General features: G+C 35.9%; 1 long non-coding RNA gene across 2 annotated transcripts; it reads left to right on the top strand.

Moving 5' to 3' along the window:
* The first annotated feature begins 11,243 nt into the window (after positions 1-11,243).
* LOC147522687 (uncharacterized) lies at positions 11,244-13,145 on the top strand. Of its 2 annotated transcripts, XR_015214004.1 has the most exons (4): positions 11,244-11,388; positions 11,569-11,633; positions 11,701-11,747; positions 12,274-13,145. It is a non-coding gene; the product is annotated as an uncharacterized LOC147522687 (long non-coding RNA). The 2 variants fall into 2 exon arrangements; XR_015213999.1 differs by lacking the exon at positions 12,274-13,145 and having other exon boundaries at positions 11,260-11,388; positions 11,701-12,167.
* Positions 13,146-14,204: the final 1,059 nt, after the last annotated feature.

The following is a 14,204-nucleotide window of genomic DNA, read 5'->3' as shown; positions in this document are numbered from 1 at the left end:
GTGAACGTGCTCAGGGAAACCGCTAATTCTGAATTTTCTTTCCCATTCCCCACTGTTTATACTCTTCAGAATCAATACATTAATTGGAAACTTAATAGTATAATCACTTCCATCGGTATTTATAATGGCTAGAAATCCACTTAGTTCTGTGAGTCGAACGGCTCCTTCACTTGGGTGTTTTAGTACTTGCGCCCTTCCATTGCATACATCGAAGGACACTATTTTTGTATACGAACGGAAGTTCACATACAAGATCCCATCAATAGAAATCCTTTCAAACCAGCGTCCCTGCCCAAAGAAGTATAGCTACATCTAATTGAAGTACCTCTCAATGAATCACTAACACAATATGAATCATTCCAAGAACCACCTATGCTTCTCACGTGAAACACCAGAGCATCAGAATTATCACAGAACATGTCTACGAGTTTGTACTCTCTAGTAGAAGGAAGGAAAACCAAATCGTGCCAAAGACAATGATGTTCACATTGAGGAACTCTAATGCTTTCCTTGGTCATAGGATTCATAATCTGAAGCGCCATTGGATCAGTATAATCGTCTCTTACCAATACTAAACCATTACAGGAGGACATGATTATCAATTGTTCTGTGAACACGTTTAATTCTCTTATCTTCAGCTCCAACCCCTCAAGCTCCATGAATCCCATCACCATAGTAGTAGCATTAACGTGCCACCGATCGTACATGAAAAGTATACCATCCTTGGCGTGGAGGGAGTTGGCATAAGTAAAACTCGAATTTAATAGCATGTCTGACCATTCTTGAGACAGATACCTGAATTTGTTATAAAGAACATCAGCTGGGATTCTAACCAAGATGTTAGCAACCACATCTTCGTCAAGGCAAGGCAATAACCTTGTCTTCCTCTTCGACAGAGTCACTATTTATGTTCCTTTTACAGCCTATCAATGCAAGGTTTTTGGAACCATTCTTCTTCTTCACAGTAGCATCGTTCCGTCTTTTGCTTTTACAGCCTCTCGACACAGACATTTTCAAACCGTTCTTCTTCTTCTTCATGGTAGCATCGTTCCGTCTTTTCCTTATACAGCCTCTCAAGGCAGAATTTACGGAACAAGCACTGTTCTTCAAGGTAGACATTGTTGCAATCTGAACCGACATAATATTTTAGGCCAAGTCCTATAAATTGGTGGATTTAACCAATTTATAAAATTACAGTAACAAAAACTTTCTGCTGATACAAGGCTAACAGACGTAAACCAATTCTAATTGGGATCAAGATTTAAGGAGATACTTACGACGGAATACGGAGAGCAACACAAGTCGCTCCTAAGTTGTGACGTTTTATAGGCAAACCAATATAGAAACGGGTCGGTTATAGGTGGAAGGAGGGGTGATAATTTGGCCCTCAGCCCTCAACCCGCCTCTCAAAATTGCATGTTCAAAAATTGGCCCTCGGGTCGGCCCTCATGCTTATAAAGGGTGGGCTAGGGTTTAGGTTCTGAAACATGAGCCCGGCCCTCATTAAGCCCTCACTTGGCCCTTATACGTTTTTTTTGTTATTTTACATTATATTTATGTATTATACTCTAATTATCTAAGTTGTATAAAAAAAAATCACTAAATTAGTTTTCAATAGGGGATAAATTAGAATATAACATAACATATGCGTTTTTTGTAATTGATTTAATGATATGTATATAAGTCATACATAAAAGTAAATCCAACCTAACAAGTAACAACATAGTTAAGTATGAAAAATGTAGATGCATGTTTTAAGAATATCATCTCTTCCACCATCTCTATCTATTATTTTTTTTTTCTAAAGGCATAACAATTAGTTTTGTATACTTAGTTAAAATTGATATATATAATCAAAGTATGATAATAAATAAAAAAAAAAAAAAAAAAAAAAAAAAGTCAAGTATAATTAGATCGAGCCCGACCCTGCTCTCATTTGGCCCTAAAAAATGAGGGTGACCCTACTCGACCCGGCCCTCAATACAAAATAGGAGCGGGCTGACCCGACTCTCAATCACAAGGGATTTTATGGTTTGAGGGGCGGACTAGCCCGGCCTGGCCCGGCCCGACCCTTTTATCACCCCTAGGTGGAAGTGTGGAACCAAACTTGGAATCCGTATCTAGTTCAGAACCCGAGTTGGATCATACTCACAGACTTCAAATTAGGAGATTACCAAATCGGACTTAAGTGCATTATTGCTGATTTGCCCTCGGCTTTAGAAAAATTATTAGAGGAAAATAGTATGGGCTTGGTGGTTTCTATTGAGTAATCTTATATATAATGGGAAAACTTGCCGCCGTTTACTAGTTGTCGTATTCTCGGTTTTAACTCAATCTTTTGGTCCAAAAGAGTACTCGAAAGTTTCACCCACAAAATTTCCTCCACTTCAAGTTCAAAGGGTAAATCAGTCATTGCGTGTTTCCAACACTTAAAACTCACAAAAGTTGGAAATTCTAGACCAACAAACACACTACTTTGCCTACAATTTTCATTAATAAATCGATAATCCACCCCCTTTCATAATTCAAAAAAGGGCCTACCGTTCGTCACCCTTTCTCCATATTCGTACCCTTCTGTTGCAGAGAAAAAAATTCCTTCAATCCATCTTTGAATTCTCAATTTTAATATATCCCTCTAATCCTCCTCTTCTCTTCCTTTCAAACGAATTATTACGACTATTTAACACTGCCGGAATGGAACAAGTTGTTATTTAAATGTTTCAAGTTTTCATCATTTTAGTTCTTTCTTGGTTAATGTGATATTTGCTTTGTTTTGCCAACAACGTGCATAGTATTAGAGACAGGAATAGATATCAGAGGCAATTTTGAGCACCTCATTTGTCTCCTACATAAGGTATTGACATATATTGCCTATATTGTTATTTAATTTTCTTCTTGTTTTTGGGTATTTAGTTCCCCTTGCATAAATTCTTTCTAGCCAATAATTTAATTTTTAGATATTTGACATTGTCTATTACTGTTTTCCATTCAGCATCCCGTATACAAACTCTCCCAATGTCGACGAATAATCATATCATAGTTTAGGTAATTTTTTCATTTAATTTTTTGTCTCTTTAAAGTCGTTGATTTCAAATAATTGATTGTTAACAATGGATGCAGATGACAACTATCTTAATAACCCTTCAACGTCATCACCACTACAATGAAGCCCTGGGTTTTATAGATGTGCTATGAATTTCGTTCGAGATGAAGATTTCCACCCATACATGTTGCCACAACCTAGAATTTGCAACAAATGTGGAGCAAAATAGTTCGTTCATGAAACCGCAGAAATATGTTACTCAAAAGGAAGAATAAATCTCCCGAGACCATCAGCACCACCAGATTTAGTTCAATTGTTTCGTGATAAAGGTGACCTTGGAAAACATTTCACAGAAAACATACGGTCGTATAATCATGTGTTTGCATTTACTTCAATGGGTGTTGTATATGATGAAAATGTAACTCTCATCTATTACTTACTAAGGGTTGGTTGAACCTTTTCTTCCTAACGTCTGTTGTATGGTCATGAATCTCGACAGGTTCAGTTTTGTCCTTTTGGACTCTTCTTTTGTGAAAATCTTTTAGTTCCAAAATATTTGACTGTAATGCATTTTACACAAATTTGATTGGAATTTGGTGGAGTTGGTTTCTATTACAAATGTCATTTTTTGGGTTCTCTCAAGATTATGTGAGTTCCTCTTTCTATGTTTTTATTCTTCCTCTATTCATTGTCTTACTAATCATCGCGTAATTTGTACTGATACTTTAATTTGACAAAGAGAAACTTGCAATAGGTATGAGTTATTCACTCATCCTTATATATATATTAAATGCTCAAATATTTGTTGGATTTCCGGTCCAAGAAGTTATCATATTTTTAGGATAGACTAGAGTCTGAGATGCGAATTGCGTGTGCATAACGGCTAAAGCTTTTATTTACTTTTTTCCTTTAGTTTTTCTTTATCATACCTAAAAGTTTTCATTAACGACAGTGTGAAATTGTTCCTTTCAAAGTTTTCTTAACAACATATTGTTACAACGTACATATTTCCCAAAATGAATAGTCATACTTTTGTGTGTAGAATATCTTTTCCCGTCTGCAATTTGATCAATATTGATTCTTCGTTTTTGCTTTTGGATAAATGTGATTCTTATTATAGTTAGTTTGAATATTGTGGCAGGGAATGTTCCATTAAAATTGAGGTCAACGATGGGCAGAGGCATGATATGTGGGTTACCTCTTTAGAACATTAGAATGGGAACAATGCATGTAGCAGGCACTCTGATGTTAACTAGAAGGTACATTATTTCACTGCCCCACTCGATTTTTTTTGTCTAATATGTTCCTTTAACGTTAGATAATTCATATAGAGAGGACATACCATGAATTATTAGATCATCCAACCATAAAAGAATTATAGGAAAATATTGTAAGTTAACCAGACAGGAATATGGTCCATCTTCGAAGTGTTGTTGATCAAACCTCAAAATCAGAATAAAAATGATGTATTTCAAATTCAAAGAGGATAATTATTCATTGGAAAACATGCACTTAGCAAGTGTAGGATAGATAGTTGGCTGTTGAAAATCGTACGATAATCTCATGCGTCAATTCCAGGACCGGTCATTTCTAAATTCAGAAAGCCGAACAAGATCAATATGACTTCTATTCAGAGTTCTCTTTTGAGTTCAATTGCCGCTTCACAGGTCAGAGGCTTCTTTTGTACATTGTGATGTTTAAATCCCATTGAATATGATGGTGGTGTACTGGTGTATTTGGTTGTTGTAAGTTTGTTTCTACATAAGTTGTCGTATCTTTACTGTTGTTGCTAAGTAAAAACCTATTCTTAAAAGTCAATTGTTCGATCAATCAATTGACATTCCAAATGTACTACTCTCTAATGTTTAATTAAATAACTGAGGTTTAATCTATCTGTATACAAACTATAGCTTATGAACGACAAATACATGGGGTTTTTTTGCAGTTTGCATGCTTCAAATTAATTAATATTGCCTTTTTATTTTGTGTAATTGACATTATAGGAAATCCAAATATTTTGGATCACAACTGTAGATTAGATGGATACAGCCATTAAGCAATGAAATTTTAAGTTCAATTTAGGCTACTTTTAGACATACGATTAAGCCAAAACATTTTCTCCCATTGGTTGAACTTAATCATGCAAGTTTTTTCCATTCTCAGTGTTGTAGGCTACTTTCAGACATACGATTAAGCCAAAATATTTTCTTCCATTAGTTGAACTTAATCATGCAAGTTTTATCCATTTTTAGTGTTGCAGGCGCAACGCGCGTGCCCATTTACTAGTACTATAGTAATAACACATTAAAAGAAAAATGACACTGTCAAACGGACATAATAAGGTTGACTTGTGTCCACCTAGGTGAAAATAAGGAGTCACGTTATTGACACCCCACTTTATGGGATTGGCACCCTTTAGCAAAATGTTATATGAATATGGTTATTCTCTATATGTTCTTTTACACCCCACATACCCAATAGTTCTACAACAGTAAGTTGCCGCGAGATTTCACATTCCACGGCATCGGATTGCTGCGAGATCCCACAATCTACGGCTTCGGGTTGCAGCGATATCCCACATTCGAGTTGTCGCGGAGCATTTTTTTGTTATTTTTTTTTTCACTTCAAATTTTAAACACACACGACATACATATACCTCATCTTCTTCTTTAGAGGTTCTTCATATGCTCCAAGAACAACACCAAATCTATGGAAAAAAATATATACAATCGAGGCATAGTCTTGTTATCTCGCGGCAAAAAAATTCATACGCTCTAAGAAAATTTTGTGATTAAGTTGATGAAGAAGAGTTTTGGTAATTAATACAAGTAAAGACTCTATTTTGGTGAACACAACCATCTCGCAGCAACTGACTTTTTTTGCGGTGGCCGCTATAAAAAAAAATTAATAAAAAGGACTCACGGCAACAACCTTCCATGGATTTGCCATCTCGCTGCGACTACTTGTTGTGGGCATTACCTTTTCGTAGTAACTCCTTGTTGTGGACATTTTTTTTATGATGGTTAGTAATAAAGTGGGGTGTCAATACCGCGACCCTAATAATATCATCAACTCAATTTTAATTTCATTTTCAATCACTCACTCTCATTTTTAAACAACCCAAAACCCTAATCCTCAAATGTTTCTCTTCTGTTCTGTAATGGATTCCACCAGTAAAGCAAAAGTGGGTCTCTTCTATGACAAATTCATGCTAAGCCACGTCGATTTTACTATAGAAGATTGGGAAGAAAAGCCTGGTCGGTTAACAAGTATTTGTCGAGAGCTTAACAACCAACAATTTGTGGATAGATGTATACGTGTTCAAAATGTGTCTGATATGTTTCAACCTTTTACTTGTATATGTTTCTTTTAACTATTTACTAAAATTGTAAGAAAATGCAATAAGCCGTGAATTAGTTCAGCTATGAACTAAGATATGATATTTGTTGTTTTGCATATATAGGAGGGTTGTTTTTTGCATGTTCAGGTAGTCTCCCTAAAATGGGGCAAGGTATCAACACATTAGTAACAGTTATAGACCGTTACAAACTCTAAATCAGCAACGCTTTTTAACCGTTAGTAATTAGAAATTGCAACGGTATCTAATCGTTACAAATATTTGCAACACTTTACCCACGCCAAATTTGTAATGCATTATAAGCGTTGCAAAAAATAATAGTAACGCTTTTTAGCCGTTGCTAATTGCTTATTTTGGTGTAGTGGATTATGGTGGTGACGTTCTTGGCCAAGTTCACTCAGCATACCACATTGCCATGGTTAAGGGTTTGAAGACTACGGATCAAGATAGCTTAAATGTTTTAGCTAAGTATTTTAATTCAATATTTTTTAGTCCTGAAACTACAGATTATTCCTCATATTATGCTACTGGAAGAGTAATGAAGGTATAATTTCAAATTGATTTGGGGTGTTTGGATCCTATTTATTTATTGTAAATAAATATTTATTAGTGCAAAAACGTTTTTTTGAAAAAATAAACATGTTTGGTCTCTATTTTTGTAGAAAGTAGTTTTTCACCCAAAAAATATTTATTGATCCAAAAAACATGTTTTATGATAAATAGCAAAAACTTGTTTTTCAAGTTAAAAATAGTTTTTTCTTCTCACTTTCTCATCTAGTTCCAAAGACATATGGATTGCCCATTAGTAAAAAAATGCCGAGATATGCTAAGATATTTCGAGAAATATTATGAAATTTACTAATTTGATAAAATAGTTTTTAAGAAAAAATCTCAACAAAACATGTTTATTTAAAAATTGTTTTTAGAATAAATATTTTTTCAGAAAAATATTTTTTGAGAAAAATTGATTTTTTGAAAAAATGAGATCCAAACACCCACTTAGTGTTAATTAGAATTCTTGTTATTTATATTGAAATCTAAATTATCAAGATTTGTGTTTTTGTCCTTTATAAAAAATCTTACCAAAATCACGAAAGATAGGATAATCAAGAAGATGAAGTAAAAAAACTGAATCTTTGGAGGTTTGTAAAAACTTTTATAGTTTGGCACAAAAATCGAGGTCAACGTTGTTTCATGTACGTACAACAAAAACTACAAAATAGTTGCTGATAGCAGAGCAATAAATTGCTACTCCCTCATTCCCACAATAGGTAATTCTACTAGTTTAAATGACTACCAGGTTTTCATTTTTGTTGGGTTGAATCTAACTGTCAACAATCGTCAGTACGTATCGTGAAGAGAATCTAACGGGCAACTATCAATGTGTTTGTCAACATCACAAGTACAAGAGGAGAGAGAGTGTGTGTTGCAGATGAGAGAGACCCCTTTTATTATCTAGATGTTCTCATCATATGTTATATATAGGAGTTGAACTGTAGGATACTCAATTCTAAGGATTCTTCTCGGAGATTTACTGAGTTGTAATTAAAATGTCCAGAGGGAGGAGGGGTATAGAACAGGTCATCTATTTTCTTTTCCTCTTTCACATCATCGGTCTTGATTCACTTTTGAGAGTAGAAAATGGACACATTAGAGTATTCCCAATGCAAGTCAATATTTTCTCCCTCTTATCACCTCCACGTAGGTAGTATTTCCCCCTCTTATCACAGTTTTGGTGAAAAGCAAGATGAAGCTGCCCAATGCAAAGGTAAAAAATAATCTCGGACGGGATGTTAGATTCCGTCTGGACGTAAAAATTGAAAAAACGCTCCGGACGGAATGAAACATCCCGTCTAAAAAAAAATTTTTTTAAAAAAAACGAAAAAAAAATTGAAAAATCATGTGAGATGGAATGAAACATTCCGTCCGAAAAACAAACACACGAGACGAAATCCAACATCCCGTCCAAAATTATCAAATCAGCCACTATCTCGGTTGAAGGTTTCATCCTGGTAATGATTTAGAAAAATAGTCACCCTCGTTTTCACCTCTGCATTGGGCACTCGGATTTGAACAAAAAGGAGGTGAAAATTATTTTAATGCTCTTATTATTACAGGTTTTCACCACCCCCTTGTGGGATGACATCCCAAAACCAAAAGTGTTCATGGCTTCTGAGGGTAAAACGGACTAAAACAACTTTCTATCATAAATTTCAATATGCGATTGCAAGGAGACAGGAGTATTTTTTTTTTCAAACGTTTTTTGCAATAATTTGAATCAATTAATTTGGTGAACATCAATTTTGACTAGTTTCAGTCACACATTCGTAAACTTTCCTGCACAAATTCCATTTTATAAAGGGGCCAAACTTTCTAGGTCTGGAACTTGTTAAAAAGTGCAAAACTGCGTGATAGTTTCAGGCCTATTAATGGTACCTGAAGTTTTGTGCCAGAGAGAGAAAGCATTACTGAGAAAGGAGCTCTTATGCCCGATAATGCTACTCTTGAACTATACGTCTATTGAGTAATCCATATATACATTGCTGAGAGTTGAGACAGAAATACGAATCGACATTTCTAAAATTTTACTGAAATTTCTTTAATAAAAAAATAAGCTAGTTTATGAGTTTTTCCAACGGTATCATATTTTAAGATTTATTGGTACTATGAATTAACCTTGTGTATGAACGTATGATGTATTTTCATAGGTGTGTGAGGAGGTTGAACTTGGGAGGCTTAACTCCGGGATGGCCATTGTTAGGCTTCCCGGTCATCATGCTGAACATGATAAGCCAATGGGATTCTGCATCCTCAACAATATAGTGGTTGGGACTCAATTTCTTCTGAGTATGGTAATATATCTATTTTTGTTTTTTGTTTTTGCTAGTTAAGTTTCTGTTATGTTAATGAATAAGAAAAAGTACAAGCTGTTAGGTGTTGTTCCAAGGATTTCTAGGTTTACAGATCCTAGAATCCAAAGAAAATGCACCTAGGTTTCCATTGATCTTGATGAGTAATGCTTGACACCTTTGCTTTATATCCATTTAGCTGCTCATCGGGAATTCGTAACAACTCTTGTATTGATTTCTGTTCTAGCCAATTTGATCTCCACAAATCTATGCTTTTGCCATTACCCACACTCCATTGATCGAGTTCTAGGTATCATAATCTTCAGAGCTTTTCTAACCCCTGACCAAATAGTGGATACCTTGTAATTCTTTATCATGATTTCATTCTTATCAAAAAAAATTGCTCTCATGAAGTTTGCCCACATCATGATTTCAAAGCTAGTTTCATTAGCATTCTCAGATTAGCTTCCTTCAATTTTCTTATACCTAACCTGCCCACATCCGAAGGCTTGCAGCATTTCTCCCAGCTTACTATTGTTTTTCATTTCCCATCCGGTTACCAATCCATAAGAATTTTCACAGAACCACCTCCACTTCATTGATGAGACTAGGTGGCCATTTACAGACTGATATATTATACAAGGGAATGCTTGATAACACCGACTTGACTAGCGTCACCCTCCCTTGAAAGGATAGTTGTCTTCCAGCCCATGTAGTAATTCTTTTTCTTATTTTTTTCCACAAAGCATCTCAGAGTAGTATACTTTAGTCTGCCTTGTACAATTGGCACACCAAGGTATTTCTCAGGATAACTTTCAATAGTGACCCCCAGCACCCAGCGCTTCCTCAATATTTTGGTGTCTTCTGTGTGATATACCACCAGTAAATAGCTTGCTTTTTTCTTAGTGACACATTGACCAGATGAATCTTCACACACACTATTGGTGCAAACTATTTGTGGTAGTTTGATGCTGTAGATTTAAGTTTTTCCTTTGGTGATTGATATCTATGTTATTGCAGTAACTTTTTGGAGCTTTATGGTTACTTGAAACAAATAATAACAAAAAATAAGTTGATTGTTGATTGCAGCCGGAATATAATATCAACAAGGTGCTTTTAGTGGACTTCGACATCCATCATGGAAATGGTATTCAAAAGGCCTTCTCTGGAGATAAAAAGAATTCTCTATTTTAGTGTACGTAGGTATACTATTTCTCTCCTAGTCACTCATTGTAACTTTATCATTTTTCCCTGTTGTCCTATTATCTTGTTGAGATAATGTGTTCTCAATCCTTATGTAGGGACAAGTCATACCCTAAAGAGGTGGTAAATTGAAGAATGGGGAGAAGGCGATGCATTTGGCTTCAATGTAAATGTTTTCCTAGAAGGTATTAAATTTGGTGATCAAATATGGAGATCTGGGAAAGGATATTGATCCCGATAGCTGATGACTTTAAGCCTGACATTGTTTTAATTGCAGCCTGATTTGATGCGGGTTAGTATTCTTATCATTTTTATACTACTTGTAATCGTACTCAAAGTTGATTCTTTCTATCCTAACGATGCTTTAACTAAGTTCCTCCGCATTTTCATTTCTTTGATGTTCTCCTCCCTGTTGGTTAACATTCTACTGCTATGAATATGGTTTAATTCCCCAAATGAGCAGAGAAAGTTCACCAAAAAGAAGACCTAGACATAAATAGAGCTGACATTGATCACTTGAAATGTTGTATGTTCATTTACACAGGTATAAACCGTTTGAAATGATTTTTTGAGATTTTTTTAAACCATATGTTTTTCAACTTTAATTATGCACAACCAAACATATGTAGGGCAAATACAAGAATAGGTCATTCCAAATGTAAGCCCAATAGAAGCAATAAATTGGAAAGACATGAAAGCATTTTGTGACAAATTGGGCAGTTTAATGTCCATTCCCTAAGGGTGTCCAATAAGAATAGATTAGTTCAAAGGTCAAATTAAGTAAAGAAATATTAAATGAAGAATGGTGATGGTACAGTTCCTAGTTTGTTTTTGTAAACACCACGTCTCATAGAAAGCCAGGACCCAGACAAAGTACTCATGCCCTCTGTTGTATGGATATGGAGGATCCAGTGGTGATCATTTAGATTGGATTGGTAAGTTAAGTGTCCAATGGGTATTTTGATTTGTCCAATTCTTGCTGTAGAGTGTAGGGTATTTGCACAAATCAGTTAACAACAGAAACTATACTCCCGGAAGAACAGAATCTGTTTATTCTATCAATCCATGTTTCTAGAAGTAGACATGTTATCTGAAGTTTATTGTATATTTGACAGCTCAAAACGATCCTCTTGGAAACTTTTCACTGACAGCGGCTGGATATTATGCAATGACGAAAAAGGTAAGGTTGTTGTTGTTGTTGCTTCTATGATCTCTTGTTCTTATAAGCTTTGCATCTTTGATTTCAGCTGATGCCATATGGTGGTGGTAAAATTGTTATGGCGTTTGAAGGCAGGTATGACTTTGAAGCAACGTCCAAATCTTTGGCTGCTAGTGTACGGGCCTTGTTGGGTGCTTCTTTTGATTTTGAACTTTCTAAAGAAGCTCCAAAACCCCAGACAATTAAAGTTATAACTTCGGGTTTTTAGTTGCACATAAGTGATACTTTTCTTTTGAAGGAGTACTTTCTGTGTGTGGGGTTGTTTGCTGTGGGTGTACGGGTCATTCGCCTCAGGTTTTATAATAGGGTTAGTTAGTGTTACCCCCACTAGATGAGCCAATTAGGATTTCCCCCCTACTAGATGGGGAAATTAGGGTCTCCCCAAGTACACACAAAAAATAAGTCAACTATAACCTACACAGCCAAATGATATTATAAAGGGTTAACTAGTATTACCCCCACTAGATGAGCCAATTAGGATTTTCCCCCTACTAGATGGGGTTGACCGTGTTTTTTTTGTGTGTATTTGGGGGGAGACCCTAATTGACCATCTAGGGGGGTAATACTAGTTAACCCTTTATAATATCGTTTGGCTGTGTAGGTTATTTCTGGTTTGAAAGAAGTCTGCCCATCACTGGAGGCAGGGAAATCGGAAGCAGAGAAATTGGAAGTCGATGGGTTAAGGGTGAATGAGCAAAGAGGGATTGACGCATTGGAGACTGTGAATGAGCCTTTTGAGGATGAATTGGAAACCGGGTTTATATTTACAGAACAAAGAGTGACTGCGCCTTTGAAGGAGGATGACCTATTGAATATTCTTAGAAGAGATCCTGAATCAAGTACATGTAGAAAACCACGCTCAGGGACAAGGGTTGTGCAGAGAGGGGATGAGCCTTTGGAGAGAGTGAATGAGCCTTTGGAGGACGAAGTGGAGGATTCAACTGACCAATACCTATTGAGTGTGCTCCATGCAAAGCACGGTAATTTGACATTGTCTAGGGATGCAGCTTGTGCTATTGAGTTGCTTTCTGAGTATTGTTTGTGAAGTATTGGTTGAAGAAGCCAAGCATCTAATGCGTATTGGAAGGAGGACCACTTTGAAAGCTAGGAAGAGGCACACGTTAGAAGCGAGAGATATACAACTTGCTACTCGTTTGGTGTTTCCACCTAAGTTGGTGGAAAAGTTGGAAGACGAGATGAAGTGTAGGAGAGATAAAGGCGGGTGAGGGGAGATGTTAACAATGAGGAGTACTTGTAGTTCTACATAGTGACTTCGTGGGTTAGGGATTTGAGCTTTATGGTTAAAAGAGAGTCGGTGATAAAGTATGTTGTTAACCTCATTTGTGGCGTCAACAGCATGAGCATAGGTAACTCTGCCATTCATTCAGAAGCATGATTTTTATTTCTTAACAATTTCAGAAGCAATTCAACTGACTTAAAGTGACGTTTAATTCTTTTTGTTTGACAATGTAATATGTTGAGTACATACTCCTTAATATGTATCCTGCCATTTTTAATATCTGAGTTGCAATGAGTAAAACTTTCCCCTGGTATAGCTGCTGGGTGAAGCAGGAGAAGGACCATTGGTTGTTCCTATATATACATGTCTCCAACTAATTAATCTAATTCCATAGCTTACTCTAGTACCAATTTCTTCAAAATCCTGTCACCTTCTCGATGCATGTCCTCTTTGGTTCTTTTCTGTTTCTTCTTCATTTGTCAGTAAGTATCCTTATGAGTATTAACGAAACTAGCTTTGACACAGGTACATGTATGATGTATCGATACCCAACACGGTTATGAAATATCTAACACGGTGGAATGCCAATAATTAGGTACATAACACACGGATTACTGTTAGACATGCAATGTTTACACAGTGACATGGTAACATGCGATCCTTTTGTTCTTTTCATTTCGTTTTTTGTCAGTTGAACTTTCCAGCTAAAATGGGGAAGCAGTTTCATGTTTTTTGTGTTTTTTTTATATGACAGAGAATATTTTGGTGAAAGAATTTAGTCGATTTGCCTGATGGTACCCACTGAAACAATTTAGCTTGAAAATTAGGAAGCGCAATATTTATCAGATGATATGAAGAGTTTACAAACCACAGTTTTAGTCTTGCATCAGTAATACAAATTTTATATACTACAAATCACTGCATTGGTTGCAGAAGAACGACCCCAGTACGCAATACCAAAATCTAGCAAAAATAGAGACAACTACAATTATCTTACTCGTGTCTTATCTTCTCTTTTTTATCCAAACTTCCAGGCATAGAGATAACAAAATCTGAGGCACAGGAGCTGAACTTTGAAGTCCTGTGAATTTTACCAAAGATAATTTGGGCTCCAGACTGTTGGGGAAATAGGCATTGAGTATTTGAGTTGAAGTATTTCACAATAATTAGGTCTCCAAGCACAATAAAAAACCGAAGTATTCTTTCCTGACTAAATTTTCAATATCTCCCTTGTTCTCAACTTTTACTGAAGCCATTTCGGATAGCACTGATAACACTGATATTGACTCAAC

Source organism: Coptis chinensis, chromosome 1 (assembly GCF_015680905.1).
Source record: "Coptis chinensis isolate HL-2020 chromosome 1, ASM1568090v1, whole genome shotgun sequence".
Lineage (NCBI taxonomy): Eukaryota > Viridiplantae > Streptophyta > Magnoliopsida > Ranunculales > Ranunculaceae > Coptis > Coptis chinensis.
Note: the sequence above shows the minus strand (reverse complement) of the source record. Positions and strands in the feature narration are given on the sequence as shown.